Source organism: Camelus dromedarius, chromosome 26 (assembly GCF_036321535.1).
Source record: "Camelus dromedarius isolate mCamDro1 chromosome 26, mCamDro1.pat, whole genome shotgun sequence".
NCBI lineage: Eukaryota > Metazoa > Chordata > Mammalia > Artiodactyla > Camelidae > Camelus > Camelus dromedarius.
In genome coordinates this window covers 7,124,050-7,134,393 of record NC_087461.1, presented here as the reverse complement: position 1 = coordinate 7,134,393, position 10,344 = coordinate 7,124,050, and the positions used below count along the sequence as shown (strand labels likewise).

General features: G+C 37.2%; 1 pseudogene; it reads right to left on the bottom strand.

Moving 5' to 3' along the window:
• Positions 1–8,754: 8,754 nt before the first annotated feature.
• Positions 8,755–9,784, bottom strand: LOC105093583 (chromatin target of PRMT1 protein-like; annotated as a pseudogene).
• Positions 9,785–10,344: the final 560 nt, after the last annotated feature.

Genomic DNA, 10,344 nt, shown 5'->3' with positions numbered 1-10,344 from the left:
ACAAATTCCATAATAGTCATAGTTGTGATTTTATTGCCCAAAGCTAAAAAAAAAATTTGTGGATGTGCATACATTTCTGCAGTCATATTGTACTTTAGCGATGAAAAAAATTAGTATGCTATATAGTTAATGAATTGCTAAATGCTGTTGTGTGTTTTCTAAGAGTTTGGAAAGGCTTTTTAAAATTATTCTCTTTAAAAAAATGTCCAGGGTGGCTTAATCCGGTGACTTCTTTTTCTTTCTAACAATGACCCTCCTGGCATCTCAAAGTCCTTCCATTAACATGGAGCAGCACTTTCAAAAAATAGCCTGGTGTTCCTCACTTTTGCTTTTAGATGACAGGCTTGTGCCTCTGTAAGTTGCTGAATGATTGAATAAAGTCTCCAAAAGCTAAAATGGGAGACTAAATGTAGTCCTATGGGTGTACCGTAAGGGTGAATTTCAAAGTTGCAAAAGGTAGAAACTACTTGACAGGCGTTGTGAGAATTTAAGAGAAGACATATTTAGGAATATTGCATAATCTGTGGCTTCCTTCAGCTCTGTATTTTCACTCTGTGGTGACTATATTCCATTCCTGCCCCTGGGAAATATTTAGGCAGTTTATGCAGCATCTTAAATTAGGAGGTAACCTAGAAGTTATTTCATTTAACCTGCCTTTGAGGGTGGTAATATTATCTGTAGCAATAATGGTTAAGTGTTTATCTTAATAGCAGAACATTTCCTTCAGAAAGAATTCTACTCATAAACACCATAGGCTAACAGAGAAAAGTTGAGTTACTTTGTCTGGGAGTAGGGGTGGGGGCAGCCATGATAGTTCTCTCTTCCCACAACCTCCTCTGCAGAGGTACCGGCCCCCTGGTCCTAGACAGAAGTCTGAATGCCACTGTTCTCTGATGACACCTAGGGTAACAATGAACTCACCCTTAATGAGGCCACCCACTATAGTTTGGGGCAACTGACAGTCTTTTTGTTATGTATCTTGTGTCAAAGAATGCCTTCCTTTAATTTCCCACTTGTTTTGCCCTCCATTGCTACTTACATCAATGCTGTTACCTCTTTTTATGATGAGCTCTTTAAACATCAAACATCATTCAAAAGTCCACAAACGACAAATGCTGGAGAGGCTGTGGAGAAAAGGGGACCCTCCTACACTGCTGGTGGGAATGCAGTTTGGTGCAGCCACTGTGGAAAACAGTATGGAGCTTCCTCAAAAGACTAGGAATCGACTTACCATATGACCCAGGAATCCCGCTCCTGGGCATATATCCAGAAGGAACCCTACTTCAAAAAGACACCTGCACCCCAATGTTCATAGCAGCACTATTTACAATAGCCAAGACATGGAAACAGCCTAAATGTCCATCAACAGATGACTGAATAAAGATATATTTATACAATGGAATACTATTCAGCCATAAAAATCAACAACGTAACGCCATTTGCAGCAACATGGATGTTCCTGGAGAATGTCATTCTAAGTGAAGTAAGCCAGAAAGAGAAAGAAAAGTACCATATGAGATCACTCATATGTGGAATCTAAATAAATAAATAAATGCAAAACAGAAACAGACTCATAGACATAGTATACAAACTTGTGGTTGCCAGGGGGATGGCGGGTGGGGAGGAACTGGGATTTCAAAATGTAGACTAGATAAACAAGATTGTACTGTGTAGCACAGGGAAATATATACAGGATCTTGTGGTGGCTCAAAGCGAAAGAGAATGTGACAATGAATGTATGTATGTTCATGTATAACTGAAAAATTGTGCTCTACACTGGAATTTGACACAACATTGTAAAATGACTATAACTCAATAAAAAAAAGTTTTAAAAAATTAAAAAATAAACATCAAACAGCTGTATTAGATCTAATGTAAGTTTTTTCTTCTCAACAACTTTTAATAAATATTGAAGTCCCCAGGTATGTAGTCATTATTTATTTTCTTAACAAATGACAGGTGTATGCTTTGTACATGTTAACCCACAACAACCCAATGAGAAAATGCTGTTACAATTATTCATATTTTCAGAGTTTACAGAGGATGAATAGTTTCCTTAAGGTTGTATGGCTACTAGGCAGGAAAGTAAAATTTAAATCATATGTTTTGCTTTTTACATCAATTGTATTGACTTTTTTCCCCTTTATTGCCCTGTGATCAATTTTGGTTAAAGTTCCACGTACACCTGAAAGGACATGTATGCATTGTGTCACTGTTTTCGCACATGATTCTCTGTATGTTAATGATCAAGTTGACATTATTTTCAAAGGATCTATTTTCCAAATTACTGGTCTGTTCTTTCTATCAGTTACTATAAGAAATGATTAATAGTCTCCCATTATGACTATAAGTTTAGTCATTATTTTTTCCTTTATCTTGTCAATTTTTCATTAACAGATTTTAAAGGAAGGTTTTTAGGTACTTGGAAGGGCTTGGAGGCTGTGTTCCTTACAATTTTATACTTCAAATAATTGGCCCTTAAAATTTTATGTTGACTATTATGAATTTTCAAGACTTTCTTTTGAATCTACACAAATAAATAATACATGACTAAAATAGTAAATTAATAATTTTAAAAATAAGGGAGACTTCAACTTGTATCTCAATACCTGGTAGAAGAAGCAGATGAATAATGTAGAAAATAGATTCTTTGAAATTAATGAGTCCGCTTGGTAAATCAATCCATCTTTCAGTTTACTAATGTTCAACATATGTAAGCTCATGAAATATGATACATTCAAATTGATGGTTCATTTTTCCCATACTTAATACTACTTAGTAACCAGAACCTAAAAGTAGTGCTCCTATTGTATCAGCATAAATTCCCCAGTAATCTTTCAGAGAAAAACAAGATGCCATTCAGAAAACCTGTTCTGGATGTTATCAAATGCCTCAGTTGACAAGAAGGGAAGATATGAATTTAGGTAAAAAGTAACAAAGAAGTAACAATTAGGGGAATACTTTTGGCCACTCTAATCTTATCACTGGGTACATATGGCTGAAATAATCTTAATATTAACCTTATAGTCTGGAGATTTTAGAGGAAAAGAGGATAAAAGGACTAATCCATGGGAATGGATATTTCCCAGATTTATTAATTCTTTCTTTAGTAAGAAGAGAGAAGACGACAAGATTTTTGCCTAGAATATTTTGAGAACACACGCCTTTGGTGTATAATTTTCTAAGATTTTAGAGCAATAGAGATGTTATTAAGTTGGCTCTGGTGACTGAGAATGTACCTGCATTTCTATTAAAAACTCATCTCTTATGAGGAAAATGTTCTGATCTATCAGGTAAATAACATATTTTGCTTGGAGCTGAACAACAAAGCCCAGAATATTTAAAGATAAGATAAACTTTCTTTCTGTTTTTACCTTTAGTGTTATTACATCACTTTGGTGTTCTTAAAAATAGCCATAAAGGCCATTTTCAATTTATTTTCTGCTTTCCATTCTTTAAAACTTGTGAATTTCTTTAGTGATATTTAAAGAGAGATCACTGGCTTTATCACTGTTATTTTATCACACTTTCTGAAGGCCTTTTCTGAAAATAATAGATGACAAGGAAGTGTGAGATTTTATAGGGATGTATTTATAAGGAACAAGCACACCTACTCAATTTTTGTTTTCAGTGAGGAGTATGGTGGATGCTTCATCCTAGGCATGTTTTTGGTTACAAGATAAAGAAATTCTTTTCTTGAACAAACAAAAAATGATAGACTCATATAGTTAAAAGTCCTAAAGTGCAGGAGAAGAGGTGGCCTTACAGATGAGTGGGAACAGGGACTCATGCTGTCAACGTTCCTAGCTCCCTTGTCTCCTTTTTTCTCAGGATGTAGGTGGTATTTGCTTAGACCAGCTGTCTTTATAAGACTGGAACCTCATAAGGCATGTCCAAGCTGATGTCAAAACTGCTCTCTACTTACAAAGGAAAGAAAACTCTTCAACTTCCAGTTAGAAAAACACTCAGGATATATTTTTACATGCTTGGGTTTGGGTGCCATGCCCATCAGTGGACCAGTAACTATGTCCTAGGTAGTGCAGTATTGTTATTGGCATCCTCCACTGGAACTACCTGACTACAGAGGGAAATCACAGTATGCAATGGAAGGGTAGCTTATCATCCAGAGAATGGGTTAGGGTTGCCAGGGAGATAAACACTTTATGTGTCTGCTATTCTCCATATTAAGCCCTTTTCTTAAAACACAATAATAAATCCCAACTATGTGCAGGATAAAATTTCTACTGTATAGCACAGGGAGCTATATTCAATACCTTGTAATAACCTATAATAAAAAATAATATGTATGTATGTGTGTGTGTATATATATATATATCTGAATCACTATGCTGTACACCAGAAACTAATGCAACATCGTAAATCAACTATACTTAAATTAAAAAAGAAGTATAGGAATGCTCAACTAAATTAAAAAAAAGGAAATAAAGCTATAAATGGACCAAAGAATGTCATGATTCAAATATTAAGATTACTACCATTGTGTTGACCCAAGTTCCACAAAATTTCTGATTAAACAAATACGTTTCACATCATTTCCTAAAATTAAGCTCATGTTTGACCCCATGAAATAGTTACTTGCCTAAGAGAAAAAGTAATGTGATGAAAAGTTCAAAATCTTTGAGTCAGCTGAAGCTGGTTTAGAATCCTATTTTCTTATATAAAAGAGTGGCAGTAAGTCTTATTGTGTAATGGCGGTGACTCCAGGGACAGAATGTTTGGGTTTAAATCTTGCTTTCACCATTTCCTAACTGGTGTCCACCCATTAGCAAGTTTCTTAACCACTGTTGACATGGTTGCACTCTCTATTAAATGAAGATTAAAAATTGGGCCCAGTAGGGGAAACAAAGCCACTACAATGTTTGTTGGGATAAAACAATTTAATAGAGGGATTGGAGAATATAAAGATAGGAGAAGATGGGGGTTTAAAAGATCTATATAAGAAGGCTGCAATGGCAAACTCAGAGAAATAGGAGTTCCTGCAGCGATTTGATAAGCCGGAGCTTGTGGAGAAGTCTGAAAAGAGGCTGCATTTGCCCACCACTGTCTCCTAAGAATTACAGGCTCTCCTTCTCTCTGCTTTCCAAATCTCTCACTACCTTCTCATTGGAAAACTCTAAGCCAGAACCCTCCAGACAAAAGGATTCTGGAAAACATACAGTTCTTGGCTTCTCTTCTAGAACGCTGATGGTATTGTCTGCATAGAAGGCAATGTTGGTAAATAACACATGGTTTAAAATACCATACCTCGTAAAGCTGAGAAGACTAAATAATGTCCATGTATTCAGAATAGTGTCTAGTTCCAAGAATATGTTCTGTACATTATTTTACAAATGATGTGATCTAGTTATTTTACATCTTCAGCATGTTTTTTCCCCCATCTTCTCTCTCTCAATGTAGAACACAGATTATGTGAAGCTGTCATTTCTGAGAAGGAACTCATTAGCATGCTCATCTTTTTAGGTCTAGTTGGTACCCAGGACTGTGCCTGGGTACAGCAGGCACCTAAAAAGATGCTAGTCGTTTCCCCCCTCATTCCTCCAGTAACTATTTTCTTGAACTAGCTACATGTACTAGTTACTGTGCTGGGTATGTTTGGCATGAAAACTATATAAAATATACCTGTTACCATCAAGAAATTTATAATGCAGAAAAAAAACCAGATTTTTTTTCTAAATGAGCTGGGCTTGTTCTATGCCCCATGCCCTTCTAAGAGTAAAGCCAGGGGAGATGCCTGAGTTACAATACTTTGTATAGTAGAAAGAGGAACATGTGTATCCAGACCCGAGTCTTAGGATGAATTTTACTGAGGAACAGAGTCCCAGAGAAGCAGTATAGCATCACCATTAAAGGTAACGACTCTAGACACAAAATACTGGGTTAAAATCCCAGATTTGACACTTACTACACATGTAACCACAGGAAATTTATTTAGACTCGCTCCACCTCTGAGACCTGGAGATATAAACAGCAACCACCTGAAAGCATCATGGTACAGATTAAATTGAGTAATATATTTTAAATTCTTAAAAGAGCCTCTGGCACATAAAATCCACTGAAAAGCTTTTATTAATATGCAGGATGAACTGAATGTTGCAGAAATAAGCATGCTTGCTGCAGGATAGGTAGACTACACACAGAAGAATCATAACAGTATGGATGATCCATTTTGGATGGTGTTAACAGTCATTTATTCTGTCCATGAGTCCTGAATGTACAGCAAAGAAAAAAACTTGGAAGCAGATGGTTCAGTAGGATAAGTAACAAAAAGAGAGAAAGGGTAACAGAGACAAAGAGATGAATGTGTTGAGTTGCTAGAGTGAAAGCATCAAGTTCATGGTGGGGAAAATGGCGAGATGGACAGGTTTGTGAAGCTTCTCTTGCATCACTAATCTTGTCACTGATGGTTGAATGATAATAACTTAAATTAGCAGTGAGGTCTGTCTGTGTGATTGATGAGATAATTTCTGATTTTTACTTGCTTTCCTATCATTTGGATGGGAATTCCCAATTATTTGTGATCAACTCAGTGTTTCTCTGTTCCTAAGCACAGAAAGATATATAATGATATTACAAAAGAGTAACTCCACATTGTTGGAGGGACAATGGAATAATGTAGAGTGGAGCAGATACAGAGATACAGATATATTACATTCATCTTCTTCCACCAGTTTCTTTATATCACTACCACTCCCCACCCCAGCAAGTTCAGCCAACATAGACTCTGGGGCTATTCCAAGTATAAAATCAGCATACTTTGAATATGCTCTGGAAATGAATGCTATTGCTAAATGGACCAAGATGCTGATGGAACTAGAAAGGGCAAGCAGAATTTTAGAGAAAGAATAAAGGTATTTAACATTTATAGGACTTCAATGAAATTTATTTTACAGTTGACCATCACTGTTAATTTTATTCTCACTTGCCTAGGCTCCCCAACCTTCAAATCTCAGTGATTATCATAAAATATTATAATTACAAATTATAATAATATAGTTGTAAAATTTAATTGTATAAGTATAAAATTAACCAGTTCTTCGAGGATAACATCTACATTAAAAAAAAATAGTGATGGAAGTGGTGAACTTGAATATCAGATCTATAATATTCTCTGAAAAGGAAACCAAACACCTATCTTCTTAAACTAAGTCCTTAAAAAAAAAAACAAAAACACACAGAGGTTTTATCAAGAAGGAAAAAAATCCATGAGAGTGTAATATACAATTAATTAAGGTAATATTGGTTGCAATTTAATGTATTGAGCAGACTTTAGACAATAATTTACACCTACAGTTTGTACAGCATTAGATTTAATGTGCAACTTAGCCATTTAAGATATCTAATGATTTGCATAATTGCAAAGCTACGTTCAAATTATATTTCAGATTTTTCTTAAGTTCTCAGAATTGTAAATTCCATCCTAACTGGCCACTTAATGCATTTTCGCTCATCTTTGTGATTTTAAATGTCAAATTTAAGAAAGAATTGTTTGCTTTTATGCTAGTAGGTCATTTTTCCCTCACATATCTAATCAAAATCTCTTTGTAAGGCAAGAATAAATAGAACAAAATGTCACTATTTCTCTCTGTGGTGCTGGAGAAGTACTGGTACTTCTACAGGAGAAAATTATAGTTAGTATTATTACAGTTGGGTACTGTGGGTGAGTTCTCGCATTTAATGGATAATAGTTTTAATTTGACATTCTGGTGATAAAATTTAGTAACAACAAATAAAGTTTTGTTCAGAATTATTCCTGAATAGAAGTACTTTTCTACTGTGGTAAGGTGTATACATGACATAAATTTACCATTGTCATCACTTTTAAGTAGAAAGTTCAGTTGCATTAAGTACATTCACACTGTTGTACAACTATTCGCACCATCCATTCCCAGAATATTTTTGTCTTTGAAATTCCATAACCATTAAACAATAGCTACCCGTTCTGTTCCGCCTCCAGTCCCTAGAAATTACCAATGTCCTTTCTGTCTCTATGGTTGGACTACTGTAGGTTTCTCTTGTAAGTGGAATCATGAAATTTATCATTTTATATCTGGGTTTTTTTTCACTCAGAAAGATTTTATCACTATGCATCCATATTATAGCATGTATCAAAATTTCACTCCTTTTTAAGTCAGAATAATATTCCATTGTACTCAGATATCATAGTATGTTCATCGATTCATTTGTCAATGGACATTTGGGTTGTTTCTAACTTGTGGCTATTGTGAATCATCTTGCTACAGACTTTGTTGGACAAATACCTGGGTCCCTGCTTCCATTTCTTACGGGTATACACTCAGAAGTAAAGCTGCTGGATCACGTGGTAATTCTATATTTACATTCTTGAGGGATTGCTGTCCTGTTTTCCACAGAAGCTATACCATTTGACGTTCCTGCCAGCAATAAACAAAAGTTCTGGTTTGTCCATATCATTGCCAATACTTGTTATTTTCAGGGCTTTGTTGTTGTTGTTGTTGTTTGTTTTTATAATAATCATCCCAAGGAGTGTGAAGGGATACCTTATTTTACTTTTGATTTGTATTTCCCTAATTTTTCCTAATATGATTAATGATATTGAGCATCTTTTCATGTGCTTATTGGCAATTTATATATCCACTTGAGAGAAATGTCTACTCAAGTTTGTGGCGCTATCAAAAAAAAAAATTTACAATCTTTGATTCATAACCAGGTAAATGTACTTTTTAATAAGCAATGAGATGGCAATTATTATTTTTTTTCCAGAGGAAAAAAGGGTTTCATACAACACAGTATCAAAAAGTAAAAGAAACACACTAAATGCACAAACTGGTGGCAAGTCAGTCCGCCTATTATGATAGGTCCTTCCAGCGTCAGTCAGGTTTCTTCTCATCTGTTAGTTATCTCAAGGTTATTTACAGATATGTGACTTTAACAAAAGTCTCTCACAGGAGGGAAGGCAGGCTTCAATCATTAGTTTCAGGATCTGTCTGTGCCATGTAGGCATCCAACTCAGCATCCAGGTGTCCTTTTGTTTTTGACATGTATGCATCCAGTTGGTTGTCCAGCTGCTCCTTGGTCAGTACAGGGCGAGCAAGGGCACCTCTCCCTCGTCCACGGCCTCGGCCTCTGCCTCCAAAGCCCCCTTTTCCCCGACCTATCATACCCCGACCTCTACCACCGATTCCGCCACGATCCATAGCTCCACGCCCTAGGCCCCGTCTCCCAGGACCTCCACGACCTCGAACGCCACCTCTTCTTAAGCCCATTCGGGGAGCTACAGCTCGTCCACCTCGGAGCAGTTTTGACCTCGGAGCGACATCCCGCCCCTAAGTAGGGTTGTCGTGGCACGTCCCCCACGTAGTCCTCCTCTGGGCAAGCCTCTCTGGATTATGGGCAGGCCTCGTCCACCGATTGCTCCCCTGGCCAGGGCCCCTATGGGTCGGCCTAACCGTGCCTGGATGTTACTCTTACCCAGGCGCTGCTTTAAGCTCTGCTTAAGGTTTAATGCTGCCTGGACAGAGGGTCTATTCTCCACCTGCTGGGCTAGTCTTCTGTTTCTGGCGCTGGCTAGCTGCTGTTGTTGCTGCACCGAAGCCCGAATATTCACTGGCCATCGGCTGCTTGTTCTTCAGCATATTAGTAAAGCGCTCATTTAGAGACATCTTGGTGGTGCTTTTTAGCACAACTTTCAGCGCTGACTGTGCAGCCATCTTCAAATCCCGAGAATCGAAGGAAACGACGCCAGTGCTCCTCCCGGGGCCGCCACCACGGCTGCGGAAGGCGGGCCGGCGCCGGCCGAAGCTGAGCTGACGGTGGAGGGGCTCGTTAACTCGGTGCGCGGTTGGCTAGATGTGTCAAGCGGTAGAGTGCTGGCTTAGTTCGTTGCTGTCGGCCGGCTGTCCGGTCCGCCGGTCCCCCGACTCGCCCGGCCTGCCCTTTCCTGCCTTTCTCCACAGCCGCCGCCGCCAACTCCCGCCGGCAATTATTTAAAAGAAGGGTAAAGTTAATGAAACCACTTATCCAAAAGATTAAATATTTTTAGATTTTTAAAAATTATACCTTTCCTGTTATTTTTATTTAAATTGGCATTTTGGATAAAACATCATGAGATTAAAATGATTTTGAGAAACACTTAATGGTACAGAAAACAACCAACTTAAATGGTTGAGTGAAAGAGTTCAAATTTAAAATATTATGGTATGATCCAAATTTTGTGAAAAAAATGTCACTCACAAAAATTGCTAAGATGAAGCTGGAACACTTCTTTGACAATAAATTGTAGGTTCTTTGTTACTTAGCAATTGAGAAATTGAAAAAATATATATGAAACAACAACTCATTTTTATT